The sequence below is a fragment of the Stegodyphus dumicola genome, chromosome 7 (genome assembly GCF_044657685.1).
Source record: "Stegodyphus dumicola isolate Sdum_Otavi_A_Nest chromosome 7, ASM4465768v1".
Classification (NCBI taxonomy): domain Eukaryota; kingdom Metazoa; phylum Arthropoda; class Arachnida; order Araneae; family Eresidae; genus Stegodyphus; species Stegodyphus dumicola.
Genome location: NC_140774.1, coordinates 82742919 through 82758382, shown reverse-complemented (window position 1 = coordinate 82758382; position 15464 = coordinate 82742919). Strand labels below are relative to the sequence as shown.

The following is a 15464-nucleotide window of genomic DNA, read 5'->3' as shown; positions in this document are numbered from 1 at the left end:
GACCATTATGGAACCACCACCAGCTTGAACAGTGCCTTGTTGACAACTTGGGTTCATGGCTTCGTGGGGTCTGCACCACACTCGAACCCTACCATTAGCTCTTACCAACTGAAATCGTGACTCATCTGACCAAGCCCCATTCGTTTACAGACCAACCGATATGCTCACGAGCCCACTAGAGTCGCTGCAGGCAATGTCGTGCTGTCAGTAAAGGCACTCGAGTCGATTTTCTGCTGGCATAGCCCAAGGAAGATAAATTTCGCCGCAATGTCCTATCAGACACGTCTCTCGTACGTCCCACATTGATTTCTGCGGTTATTTGACGCAGTGTTGCTTGTCTGTGAACATTGAAAACTCTACGCAGACGCGTGCAGGTGGTCGGCCACTGCGCTGTCCATGGGGGGGATGTTATGCCTGAAATTTGATACTCTCGGCACACTCTTGACACTGTGGATCTCGGAATGTTGAATTCCCTAATGATATCCGAAATGGAATGACCCATGCGTCTAGCTCCAGTTACCATTCCGCGTTCAAAGTCTGTTAATTATCGTTGTGTGGCCATAATCACGTCAAAGCCTCTTCACATGAATAACTTGAACACAAATCAAAGCCCTGCCAAAGCACTTCGCATTTATACATTTTCTACGCGATACTACTGCCATTTGTATATTTGCATATTGCTATCCCATGACTTTTGTCACTTCAGTGTTTGTGTGTCACATAAGTCACAGCTTTTCCCTTCTCGACATACGAGTAGTATTCAATTGGGTTATTTGAATAAAAGGCAAACATACGATGGCTATCTGTCTAAGAAAAGAAATGCCTTCGTGATGGATTTTCCAGGGAAACTTGATCTGGATTCATATTACACATGGAGTAATCAAACTTCCAAGCAGTCAATCCGCTTAAAGGGATCTGAATCGAAGTCGAACTAACAATTATTTTACTTAGTGAACTTAGAGTGGTATTCAGTGATTTTACCGTTTGAGGGCCCTCACAGAAGGGGAGAGAGGACAGACAAAGAGGAAAGAAATGCCCTAAAACAAAAAGGTGTTAATTTCATATTAACCAGTTTTCTGTTAGCGTTATCTCTACTGATTTTTAAATGTAAACGAGTGAAATCAAAACAAGAAACAGATAACAGCATTTACGTTTTCTACCGATTTTTAAAAAGTAAATAAACGAATTCAAAACAGGAAATAGATACAGCTTTTATATTTCTAACGTAACTCAGCTCCAAATGAAGAAGGTTCCACAAAGGTTTTGAGACCTAGTACAAATGAATATTGCAGTTTTATTTAGGATATTTAAAAACACAGCATAAAAATTTCTAAGTGTGTTCAAGTTCCTATTATGGTAAAGATAAGTTTAAACACAACCTTTTCGAAGCCTAAAGAAAATTACCAACTCTTTTAATTTATTTTCTGAAACAAAGGTGAAACATGTACTCTGAATCATTCAATACTCACATCCTAATTAAAGTTAGATTGCCGGCAACAATTCCACACATTAAACTTTTATTTCGCTTTTCTTCAATCGATTAAACCACAATATATAACAATTATTTTATTTGATAACCTAAAATGAGCTGTGCTGAGACTCAATTTTTACAGGACCATTTTTAGAACTCGATTTCTAGATTTTTAAGTTAACAGACTGCAAGCATTTGGGCAATGAATTAATATTTTACAAAAGTATATATAAATAACTAATATAGCTTCTATTTTGTTGCTGACAACTATGGCTTTAAAAATTGTTTATAAAAAATTGCAGCAATACAAAGAGGAAAACTGCTTTTTGATGCTGCTAATTGGGGGGGGGGGGAAACTATACTTAATTGATTCATACTTTAACCATTTCAAAAACAGATGCTATTCCGTGCATTTCTTTAAAAAAATAAACTATGCAGAAAATAAACTGATGTCCATCAAACTCCTATCCACTTACTGCAAAGTTATAAGTCTCATAGAATGACGATCTCAAAATTTAGACTTGGCGTTTTTCATGTTAACGCATCCAGAAATTTAATGCACAGATATACGATTTCTAACTTGTAAACAAAATAGGAACTAATACTTAACAATTACTAACACTTAAAAAAACATTCAGCAAACACTAATTCTATCCGCATTCGGAAACTCTTTTAAACTGTATTAGCAGCAAAATACGAGTAAGAATAGTGAATCAGTAAAAGTTTTAACACGTTCTTTTTCGCATTAAGAATACTTACCCTTTTTCTTATTCATAATTATATATACTAATCCGAAAATATCAATTTTTATAACTACCAATTAATTATCAATTATTATAAAAGTTCCTTAATTTTCACCTCCTTTATTTTCTGCTTGAAATCTCTTCCGACCTGTCCCCAGAGTAACTACACCTATGGAAACTTTGGTTTGGAATTTTTTGCGACTTTCGTCCGCACAAGAGTCCGGCAACAGATAAAGCCGCCCTGGTTGGCATTCTGCTAAATACTTACAACTGATGAATTACATTCTGAAAAGCAAGTAGCTGAAAAATTAAAGAATTGTTTATTTCGTGCAATTTAAGTTACTACTGTTACAGTGACATACAACTGTTATGGAATAACTTTTTTCCAGTTATTAAACCATAATACCATAAACTAAATCGGGAGGGTCGGAAAATTTCACTTTCCATAACAATTTTTATCCAGTTTGGTAAATCTATTGCTCCAAGGAGCACACGCGTGTCCGTATTCACAATCGCAATTGCCGCCGAAATACAAGCAGGTGTCCGCAGATGTACATATCCGAACATAATGCAGCCCTATACGATAGAATTTTAAAAGAAATTTTCTATGAACTGAAATATTTTGAGGTTACACTTATATTATTTCATAACAATATACTTCAAAGGTTTCTAATAAAAATAAATTAGACTCAAGGGATTAAATGCACAGCAGCACTCCTTTTCGCATCTATTGCATTTCGTAATAAAAAAAAAAAAAAATTCACTGCAAAAATAACAGAAAACATTCTCGCATATTTTAAACCTCCGGCGATTTGCTCGGCTTGGCAGATAAAAAAGGAGGAACATAAGCTTTTATCTAAATGATATGAACGGCGTTGTTTATGGCAACTGTCAAAACGGTAGTGGCAAAAACCAAAGTGTTCAATGCTTTATAAATTCCAACTTCACCACATCTTATTTCTTTTTCACAGGACGTACCGGATTAAAAAAAAAAAAAACATCGACAGACAACAATCATTGCTGGCATAGCGCATCTATGAAGGTTAAAAGCAAGGTGTGTGGCTTGCTTCATTGCTCCTTTCGCTAGCGGCACTTGCTCACTCTATATTGTATGGAGTAAGAGAGCGCAGATTCGCATCGATGGCGATCGAGGTTAAAGTGAAAAATAAATAGAAAAAAATATATAAAAAAATAACAAAGGAAAAAAAAAAAAGAATCAGAGTGTGTAACTTTCACCGCTTTTTCATTTATTCACTTATTTATTTGCACTCATTTACAGGACGCATTTCGTAGGAAATCAGAAATCCATTTCATACGAAATAAACGTCATGATGTCAATCGGAAATCCGATTTTCTTCATGGTCGCAGTTTGGCATTCGATCCCCTTTGGCTTTATTACTCATATCGATCTTAATTATAACATTTAATAGAAAATTTTTTCAGGGTAAATTATTTGTTCAATTACTATGCTACAGTAAGCTACTTAACGGGATTACAGTCAATGCTATCATTTGGATATTGTTATCGAATTGCCGAAATCCCATTTGTTTACATGCGAAATCATAGAATCGCTTATTACGATTAAAATTTTGATTAATGTTATCTTATTTACAGAATGAATTTTTTAAATTGAAGTAAATTCACCAAATAAACTGAAAATTGATAACAAAAACTAGCAAGTTACAGACAAATATCGCCAAGTAAGGGATTAAGTCGCTAAACAAATTAGTTCCGATTTTAGTCAATCATTTCAAATTAAGCAAAAAAAAAAAAAGGGGGGGGGCTGTGCAATCACACCGGGCGGCAGAATTTAGAATTCTCAGAGTTTGCATATGGAGACAAAAAGCCAAGTGCCGGCCCGGAAGAAAAAAGAAAAAAAAAAAAAGTTTGACGCAGATTTTTAGCTATCGATTTTGAAGAGCATTCAGACATGACCCTTTTCTTCAGAAGCCCACATTTTTTTTTTTTTTTTTTAATTTATTTCCTCTTGAAATAAATATTGTTCTGAAAACATCGAAGCCAAATTAAGGTTGCTTTTTCACTAATTTTAAACTTTACATTCTCAAGTTTTCTTCCATTCAGAAATGCCCATTCACTATATCTTGCAAATATTTCGGTACAACGATAAAACTTCATGCTTTTACAGGCATTCCTGCAACTCTGTCCTGCTTACGTGGTAATCTTAAAAAAAAAAAAAAAAAAAAAAAAAAAAAAAGTACATTTTAGCTTTATTTATTAAATATCATGTTCTACGTATTGAAACTATAAAATTCAGTTCAACAGCATTATCGCAAATTTATTTTAAAATAACCATATTTTTAGAATTTCCGATACAGTCTGGCGCGCTGGAGAAATTTTTTTTTTTTTGGGGGGGGGTACAGTGTTGCTATTGCTCATTTTGAAATCGTTTAGTTTTTTAATCAAAAATTCGTTGAAGTGTTACAAAATATGAAATCGATAATAAAACAAATTTCAAATACAAATTAGGGTCTCCACATGCCCATATTCTATGGAAGATTACGTTATTCAATTTTTGATAGCTCTAGGTACCGTTGTTTTATCACAATGCAAGAAACATACATACATTTAAGCAGATTCTTCATTATTTAATTTCTTTAAATATAAGACATAGCGATAATATATGGCGTCAACGATTTGAAAAGTGATACAGCCTTTTAAAATTTTCGACGCAAAATGCCAAAACGAAATTAATAGTCCTTCAAGACAAATTGCCCCTTTGGACTAAAAAAGATAAATTATTCATTAGTAGAGCATTACTAAGATGAGAAAAAGGCATCCCACAAAGGCTTTATCTACGCCTGTTTTATCTCTATGAAAATATCTAAAAAGTGTGCGGATCATGAGCAAGAGACATATGCTATAAGGTGTTTCTCTCGCCTTCTTAGCTTGCCTTCGTAATGTGGTGGACTGCACGTTGGACGCGTATTCCAGAGGTCCGTGGTTCGATTCCCGGCGAAGGTGTTGCTCATTTTTCATTTTGCCTGCTTCCAAAAATATCTGATGTCTCTAAAGTGGCACCCGAACTAAAAGGGTGTTGGATGATGATTCTCTACACCCAGGATTTGGCAACTGGGTCCCCTAAAACCCTAGCCGCCCTTTAAAAAAGGGAGAGTATATAAGGTATTTCTCCCGCCTTCTTGGCATGCCTTAGTAGTGAGGTGGTCTGCACGCTGGGCGCGTATTCCAGAGGCCCGTGGTTCGATTCCCGGCGAAGGCGTTGCTTATTTTTCATCTTTCCTGCTTTCAAAAAACCTAATGGCTCTACAGTGCTACCGACTAGTAATTCAAATGAACAGATAACTAATTCGCTGGCACTTCGCGTTTCTGAAATTAGCGGCTGAAATTTCCGAAATGGTAACATTGAATAAGTACAGAATATTATGATACTCGAAGAAGGCAAAATTACAAAATGTAAGAAAAGATGACTTCGAATTATCACTATGAATTTAAGTCTCTTGTTTTTAACCGCTGATTTACAGCTTTAGTCAATAAGAAATTCCCCCCCCCGGGGGTCGACGTAGAGAACTCTGCGAAGCTACTGGCTAGGATCTGTACCTAGGCAGTCTCGGCCACGGGGGTATAAAATTTATGAACTTGGTGGTTCTGAAGGCTCTGGGAAAGGTCACTTATTGGCCGGCCTCGGAGTCTGGCACGTCCTAGCGCGGCGTGGTGCTAGTAACCCGTGGGGTTTTCCCCCGGGGTCGCTGGGTAATGTCCCGCTGCGACGGGCTCGCCCGAGCGACTGGCAGGAGCAATTGACGACCGGTGCTGCCTGGTGATGTATCCAGGTGGTGCGCGGCTCTGCTGGAGGGTAATAGTGGAGGTTGAACCTCCACGACGTGCCCGAAGGCAGAGTCGACCTGTAGTGAGATTTAGTTACTCGGAACAGGGAAGCCGAAACCTATAGTCAATAAGAAATAAATAAGTTACTTCTACCCTCCTGCCCAAGAATCCCAGTTGACCAGCACACACCGAAATTTTTCAAATCGAAAAAGAAAGAGAGGAAAATGTGTATGGAAAAGTAGTTCAGACTCAAGTGAGATCATGTGCACGCGTGGCAATAAAAATCCATTGTTCTTGATAAATTTTGCTCTCAAACAACAAATCTAAAACACATTTTCAAAACAACATGTAACTAAAAATCAAATTTGAATCAGATCTTTTCACGGCAAGCCGAAATAGTGTCACATGTACCAAGTATACCATCAAACGCAACCCGAATGTACTCTCATCCAAGTACGTCAAATATGTTTGCAAGCATTAGTTCCAAGACAGGGCAAAATCAAAAGACGAACCTCCAAAGTATATTAATTGCTTCGAACATTTCACAGCAAACTAAAAGGTTGCAGTTTATCCCTTAGCTTTACAATTAAAAGACAGCGAACTTACTTATGAAAAAACCTGGAAGATTCTGATTACAAAAATTCGGACCCAAAACTTCTACATGCGCTACCGGAACTAAACCAGTAAAAGTGATATTAGCACTTCTGAGAAAACTAATGAAATTTTAAAGATTTAACAGAATTGATTTTCTTGATTTAATTATTAAGAGCACTGAAACGCTTGAAGTCAATCCAAAACGGGTCAGCATAAAAAAATCAGCTAATTCCGGGAAAAAAAATAATTAATTTAAATTCAAAAAAATATCTGATGTGGACACCACTACTTTCTTGTATGGCCTATTAAAATTACACAAAAAATTTTTCTCCATTTCATTTAAATTTCTTTCCCCGAATTTTATTAAAGACATATTTTTCATTCAATTAATTCAGTTCTCAATTTGCGGCAAATAAGTAACAACTCCAAAGATCTTCATTAAAAATCGGAAAATACAAAAATACATGAAACACCATATGCAGTTAACAGTTTTTAAAAAAATGCACAATTAAAATTAGTTTCTACGCAAAAAGAAGCGATTTGGCGAGCGGGCAGGAACAGAGATTTTTCGGTGCACGAACTTGACAGTTAACTTTTGTCCACATTGTGCAAAAAAAAAATGCTGAAGTTTGTGCACTATCCAACTGATTTTACTACGAGTTGCAAATGTACGTAAATAAACGGCGGCCTTGTTAGGCCTTTTAAATTGTTGATAATTCTACAACTACTGCATGCAGTTTGACTAAAGGCATAAAAAACTTAACCGGTACATAAGAGAAACATAGTTCAATCACCTTTAGAGCAAAGTATGCCCAGTTTAACAATAATAAGACTAAAAAACTGAGCTCACCCGCAAGATAACAAAGTGCCAATATATAAAAATATATTTATTTATTTCCATATGTTTAATGTGGCCGATTACAACGAAAAACGGAGGTGCGTAATTACATGTTACAGCAGTCACAGTTCTACAATCCGTTTTGGAAAAAAAGCGTTCTTTATTCTGCCCGTACGTACAAATGTCATGCCCCCCCCCAAAGGTTCTAATGGATTCGGAAGCGGTCAGAACGGATATTTTGGTTGCAGTATGATGCTCAAAAGTTTTCGCAATTATAACACTTTCTTTACCTTCGTACAGGGAAGTAAGCAAGTACGTATATCATAATATTCTCTTCATAAACTCACGAGCCATTTTATTTAGAAGTCCATCCACAGATTGGGCTTTGCCGCTTTTTGTGGGTTACAATTTAACTATTAAAAATTGCCCATATTTTACATTTCGTTCTATTATTTCTCGATAGTGAAACAATGCACAGCTGTTAACCATTTTTTATTTTGGATTTTCGTATCCTCTCTTCTCTCTTTCTTAAACAAAATGCAATAGCTTTCCTTACGGATTCAGCCTGCATAATGCGTTATTGCTCATTATCGCAGTTTTTAAGCAGGTATTCGTAATTCATCAAGCTTATAATTTAATGCGAAAGATGGAATATTCACTTTTTCTCTGATTACATCGTTGAGGTTTCCCTCCCCCACCCTTCTTAAGTTTATTTCACGTTTTACCATCACTGTTGTTACTTCTGCATTTTTCCTGATGACTGCTAAGATGTTTTGTCATGTGTCCAGCGAAAAGTGCCATTTATTTCAGCTCGTTCAGAGTTAAAATCAGCCCAGCCAGAGTAGGTCCCCTTGTCTTCTAGGTTTGCTATTATTTTTAGTACAGAAGGTGCAATAGATGTATACTGCAATCAATTTCCAAATTTTTATATTTCTCTTGATGAATACAAGTATCAGCCTTTTTGATCAAGCGAGATGAATTAAATAAAAAATTGTTTTGTATCGAGTCGTTAAAGGCATTGCCTATTTTTCTATTTTTTGTTCCTTTATTGAAACACAGGAACACTTATAAAAGAAGCCCCTCTGTCGTCGGTATTTCAGTAATAAAAAGTGTTCTCTTTTTAAAATTTATAATTGCGAGAAATTTTCCTTATTTAGGTCTGTTTGTCGATTTAGACTTATAACGTCTGAATTCCAAAAATAGATTTTCAAAGTCCCCGACTGACACTAACTCATTCGCCCCTCCTACTCTCTCCATCTTGGTTCGAATTCCTAATTCCATTCTGGGTACGAAGACAGTAACGGACATGTTTGCATCATAACATTCGCAAGCACATAAGTTAACTCATTCATGTTCTGGCCATTTATGTAATATGTACATTTTAATGTACCTTTTTTTTTCTGTAAATATTTTAACTTTTATATTTAATAACTTTTTGTAAAGATTGCATACGTTTATTATGCTTCTAAAGATTACTTTGAATTAACATAAATGAAAGTGACAGTGTCGGGGGACACTTTACTCAAATGAGAAAATATTACTACTACTCACCCTAACAATAATGTCTCACGTTTTTGAAACATTTATAAACTAAACGGAACTGCCACATTCATAATGAACATAATATAGCACATTAACTTATATTCATCTCACTTAAAATCTACCTACTTGGTTTAATTTACCAGTTTGGTATCATAATTCTTACTTTAGTAAAAGACAAAACACCTTCGCTTTTATTAATTACTGCTAATTGATTGGGGGTTGAATTGTTCCCCTCTAAAAGTCAAGCAATTTCAGATCAATGACGATAATTGCTTGGTTTACTGATAACTTTTTCATTTTTAAATGTTTCCATATTCAATTTTTTTCATGATTCATATTTGATGTTTCTTTTAAAAAAATTTTCACGATTCATTTTAAATGCTTATAAGTTACTTCATTCAATTAAAATTCTACTAATTTTCTCAATAATAATGGATTATTGAGATAATATACACAATAATCCATTAGTAAATAAATTATTAATTCATGACTTAGCAGCTTTTGCGCAAATATTAGGCAATTTATTACAATTTATTAATATATATATACTCACTCTCTTACCCGCCATGGTGAGCTCAGTTTTTTCGAATTTCACTAAAAAAAATATCTCTAATAAAATTTGAGGAAATAAATTTAAAATGAAGTGCAGCAAAAAAAAAAAAAAAAAAAAAAAAAAAAAACTGTGTATTGTTAAATAGGCCGTACAAGAAAGTCATGTGGTGTCCACATCAAATATTTTTTAAAAGCAAGACAATTTCTAACTCATTGAGCGGAATTCTGGGTGCTTTTCTTTTTAACTCTGAAAAAAATTAATTAAAAATACGGGGGATGAAACTGCTCCAATATATAGCTCTAGAATTTTAACAAAACACAAATTAGAATTTAATTCAGTAAGTTATGTCATGACACTGTTTCTTTTCGTGTAATTAATGGCTATTTACGTAAAAAAAATTATATTACTTATTCGTAACAACTATAGAACAACGTGAAATCTGTTCGGAAAATCGTCTCGTGGTGCACTGATATACAAAAAGTATGAAACGATTCCGTTTCAGCACTTTCGATTTCTGCCAAGAAATGGGATAGTAGACACAAGAGTTCAAGAAATTTTTTGTAAGAATATAGTGAAAAATATGTATAGCTAGTAGCGCATCCAACTTGTCACACTACTAATACAGAATAATTCTGCGCGCGTTTGTCTAACAGTTTATTGTGAGCAACACTTCAAGAAATATTAAAGTTAATAAACAATACTGGTTACTGAGGATCAGCATCATTAACTAACCTGAACCATGATAAACAAATTAACAAGTAATTTTTTTTTTTTTTTTTTTTTTTTTTTTTTTTTTAAAGGAAAAACTGAAAGAATATTCAGAGTCAAGAGATGAAGATTCTTCGCTTCAGACGAAAAATCGGTATTCTGCAACGGAGACTTTTAAGTATTTTTTAGTCTGATCAGCTTGCGTTAAATAACATAATACATAGAAGTCATACTGTAATCTTCTTTCGATTTAGTACAGAATCTCAGCTTACGTAGTTTCCAGATGAAAGAAACTGCTTTAAAAATAGTAATAATAATAATAATAATAATAATAAACTTACTTTCGATTTTTTGTCACAACTGAAGGAATACTTTAAACGTTTTCAAACACGTTCACATATTGCGTCAATAATAACTTGCCCCACTCACATGCATACGTCCCCCAGTGCCTAAAGTGTACAAAAGTGTCATTGCAGAAAAGGTGGTTGCGGTTAGCCGTAATTAAGTCCTCTACTGTTGTAAAAACGCAACATGCGCGATAATCTCCAACAGGAAGCATTTAAACATTCTGAGACATTAAACTGTGGACTATATAAAAATCTGTGAGAAGACTCGTTTAGAAACATGAATAACTCATAGTCTCCTAAATCAACAAATTTAACCCCACTAGAATTCTTTTGAGTTTATGTCAACATTATCTACCAGATCAAGAACAATGACCTCCGACAACTAGAAGCCCGCATAACAAATGCTTTGGCTGCGAGTGCACCTCGCATGCTTCAGATAACATGAAATGAGATCGATTATTGGATAGATTATTTAGTATCACCATGGGTGCCCACATTCAAATTAACTATCACAGTTATTGAGAGAAGGAGAAACTAAATTTACCCATATAATTACATAAGCCAGGATATAATCAAGTATTTTCTGAACAACGATTACTTTTCACCAGATATTTGATACTATAAAGAGAGAAAAATATACGTAACTCCATGAGCAGTTCTAAAATAAAATAATGAAATTAATTTATACTGATTTCAAATTAAAAGTTTAAATAATAGATTTTTTATTATTTTATTTGGTTCACAGATTTCTAACAAAAGCAAGAAATACAGTTTTTCCCCACTAGAGAACAGTTCCATTGTACAGCTCCTCACTCTTTTTGTACTAAAATGAGTGTTGGACATAGTGAACTTGTTAGCGACTTATCGCTAAGTTCAAATAACAGAAGTCATAGACTCAAGGTTTCTCTACCCTTTATTTCATTCAAAATGAAAGTTCAGTTGGTCTCTTTCTCAGGCTTACAAGAAAGGGCTTACACTTAGGTTTGAACTCAAAATAAGAACTAAATCAGAACTAACTAAAAGAGATTTAGCCGAAGCTAACACAAATCTAACGTAGTTTAAGGCCCTTAATTTAAACTAGCCGGTGAATATCAAAAGGCACCTAATATACGGTCGAAAAACAGCTTCAAGAGAGATTTAACTTGAAGGCAAACACGCGCTACTCGGGAGTCCTAGCTCTCTCTCAAGAAATAAGTTGAGCCTTAGTTGTTAAATACGACTTCTAACTCATTTGCATTCAAAGCGATTCTAAAAACTCATTCTGGTAGGGAGTTGTAAGTTGAAACAAGAATCGATAAGAAAATACACTGAAATTTAAAAAAATGTTATAAAATTAAAATATACCTGACACCATATCAGAAGTCCGTATTACGTTCGCTATTTCCATTAAGGTGGTGGGGGGCAGGAATAGAAGCACATTTCTATCACATAATTGTCTAGTAATTTCATGTTACTTTATACCTTACTATATTGTATATTGTGGGATAGTTTCATTAAATTCTACATGTAGCTTTTTGAATATTTATCAAATTTGTGATTTTTTTTTTTTTTTTTTTTTTTTTTTTTTTTTTTAAGAGATATTTGTAAATGTACACCAAATTGAATTAAATCTGAGAATCTAAAATTTTGAGAGCTAATTTTTTAAAAAACTAGTCGTGAGACTTTCGAAAATTTGGCACTTTGACATACATTAAGTCGTAGAATCGAAATATTGAGGGAGGGATCGGTCTGTTAATTCAGAAAAAGTTCGATTTCGTATCAGAATACTTATGTTAGAACAATGCTATACACTGGTGAGCAAAAATTAAGGACGAAGTCGAAAAATTAGCATATCAGCTGAACGAAGAGGCAGAGCGGACAAAAAGACCAATCAGGAGATTAAGTAAGGTGATGTACGGTAGCACATGCGCAGATATGCAGGTATACGTAATGGGGAAGTGTCTGAGTAGTACAAAGCATGTTGTCGGTGTAAGATCAGTATTTCTGGCAAAGACATTGCACGCCGAATAGCAGTTAAAATCACACCGAGTTGCTGCCTCAGTGAGAAATGGCGAATAATCAAATCTGTTGGACGACATCTGGATGCTTTTACCCGAGGTCGAATCACTGGAAAGTTGGAGGAAGGCCGCAGTGTGACAAATGTGGCTGCAGAGTTCGGAATTGCTCACAGCATCGTTTCACGACTTTGGAGACAATTTCAAACTACAGGAACAGCTATTCGGGGGTTTAGTAGTGGTCGTCCACGAGGAACCACACCCGCAGATGACCGGTATATTGCCTTACAGGCCAGAAGAAACAGGCGGCAGACAGTGGGAGAAATCGCTAGACACACGACACAGGCGACTGGACGACCGATATCGCGTTTTACCGTGGCCAGAAGACTGCATGGTGGTGGTCTGTTTGCACGACGCCCTGTACGTTGTGTACCTCTAACGCCTGCCCATCGGAGAAGGCGTTCTCTGTGGTGCCGAGAACACCGGAATTGGAGAGACAATGAATGGGGACGAGTACTCTTTACAGATGAGAGCAGATTCAGTCTGAGTAGCGATGCTCATCGCATACTCATCTGGAGAGAGCGGGGAAGCCGCAATCATCCCTCGAACATCATTGAAAGGGACAGGTATGGAGGTGGCGGTGTTCTCGTTTGGGGAGGCATCATGCTTGGTAGTCGTACAGACCTTCACATCTTCGACGCAGGTTCAGTCAACGGGACCCGTTATTGTAACGAGATTCTTCTTCCATATGTGCGTCTTATTAGAGGCGCTATGGGTCCGCAGTTCCTTTTCATGGACGACAATGCACCATGTCATCGCACAGTAGCTGCCGAACAGCTCTTAGAGAGTGAGGATATTGAACGTATGGATTGGCCGACACGATTTCCGGATCTCAATCCCATCGAGCATGTATGGGATTTTCTAGGCAGACGCTTGGCAGCTCGTACCTTACCACCAGTAACGATTCCGGAGCTTCGATTGGCGCTGCAAGACGAATGGGCAGCAATGCCTCAACAACTCATTGACACCCTCATTCTCAGCATGGGCAGACGCTGTGAAACCTGCCTAGCAGTCATGGAGGTAGGAAAGGGAGGAGGGGCCAACCCGCGCTAAAAGTGAAGCACTGCTTTGAAGCTTGGGTCACCAGATGGGGTGTTCTTTGTTTACATTCAGAAGCTCGCTTGACAAGATTCTGATAGTATTTCGACACACGACAGTTTCATAGAAATAGAAAAAGGGACACTTTCGCATGAAAGAAACATTCATAGTGTGATGGATAATAGCAATTTGTATAGTTTAGTGACATTTACGCAAAAATCACATCTTAGTTATTTTTCGATAACTAACAACAGCGATTTTGATTATGACTTTGTTTTATAAAATTATAAGCTGTTGCGCTACAAAAATATAGATTTTAAGAAAAATGTTATACTTAAAAGAATGAAAAATACCTTACGGTACATTTAAAATTGTATACGTCTTTCGATACCCTTGATAGAGTATTCGCTACTTTTATTTTATTTTCCAAACGTCAAAATGTTTTAAATAAAACAAATTTTTTTCACATCCATACATTATTGTAACATGTACCTTTTAAAATTAAGTAACGCATGCAAGGGCTATCTGCCTAAAGAGAGAGATGCCATCGTGGAGGAATTTTGAAGAAAACCTGACCTTTGAGTGAGTATTAAAAATAATACTTATAATTTTCATTCAAATTATATTCATATATATTTTTTATGTAAAACTTTCGGGTGTATGCTAAATTAGTGTTAATTACTTTACACGAAAAATATAGTGAATGCACAGAAATTAAAGATTTGCACATGTCGGAAATGAAAAATAGGAAATATGTATGGGTATTTATGCATGTGCTTGCAAAAAGCATGTATCTGCCTTTGACAAAATACTTAAATATTCATTAAATTATTTATAAATGTATTTGAAATGAAGAATTTATTCACTTATAAACAACTGTACTGTCAAGAAATTTAATTATTAAATGTATCTAATTTATAATGATTATAAATGTTATCTAAATATATAATAACCTTAATATTGAATTGTAAACATAAATAAATAAATTGAAATCTTGTTGACAAATACGTTATAAAACTATTTAAGCAAGAATTTTTCGTATTGGAAAGCAATCTGTTAAAAGGTATCGTAAAGCAAATGCTATGAGATGCGCACTCAAGAACGTAATAAAGAGTTTTGGAATATGTATTGTTGAAATGAAGGGTTAAAAAAAAAAATCTGATAAGTATAATTAAAAGAATTATTCCCCTTACATTTTATAATAACTCAGTTACAAGTTTTAAATAATACTTTAAAAAAAAAAAAAAACTTATTTTATTCCCTTTCAGAAATGTTCAGAGAAAGTCAAGTACTATTTAAAGTATTTTGCTAATTCCTAATAATTCTCTAATTTAAAATGAACCGAATAGAGCATTAATTATAAATTGACTTACATTTTTCGATTTAAAAGATGCCTCAGAAGCCAAAAAATCATGTCACATTTAAGAAAGTATTTTAGGAAGAAGCTCTATAAATAGAAAAGAAATAATGCATAATTTTAATATTAATAATACAATAAACTTTGATCTTAATTTTTGTACCTTAACCGAATAAAATCGAATTACCTTAATTTTTTTTTTCTAATGTAATTAACGAAAACTTGTGAAAATATTTCATTCAAATTAAACCATTTTGAGAAAACTGTCCTGTGAAAAGTATAGCATTTATTTCCGTTCAGAATGAAATGTTTAAAAATATGTTGTTTTCAAATACTTAGGACTCTGAAGTGTTGTAGAAAAAGAAAATATATACATTTATATTTATATTTACGACGTAATTACAAAATATTTACA

The 15464-nt window shown here is 34.8% G+C and overlaps 1 protein-coding gene across 2 annotated transcripts in view; it reads right to left on the bottom strand.

Annotated features, from left to right (window-relative positions):
* Su(Tpl) (Suppressor of Triplolethal) overlaps positions 1 to 15464 on the bottom strand; it is a 162682-nt gene that overhangs the window by 87940 nt on the left and 59278 nt on the right. The window contains exon 1 of one of the 2 annotated variants that reach the window (XM_085820529.1): positions 10595 to 11103. The exons of the other annotated variant lie outside the window; for it this stretch is intronic. The gene's annotated coding sequence lies outside the window, so the exon portion shown is untranslated. Of the gene's footprint in view, positions 1 to 10594; positions 11104 to 15464 lie in introns of those variants that run through there. 2 annotated transcript variants of the gene reach the window in all.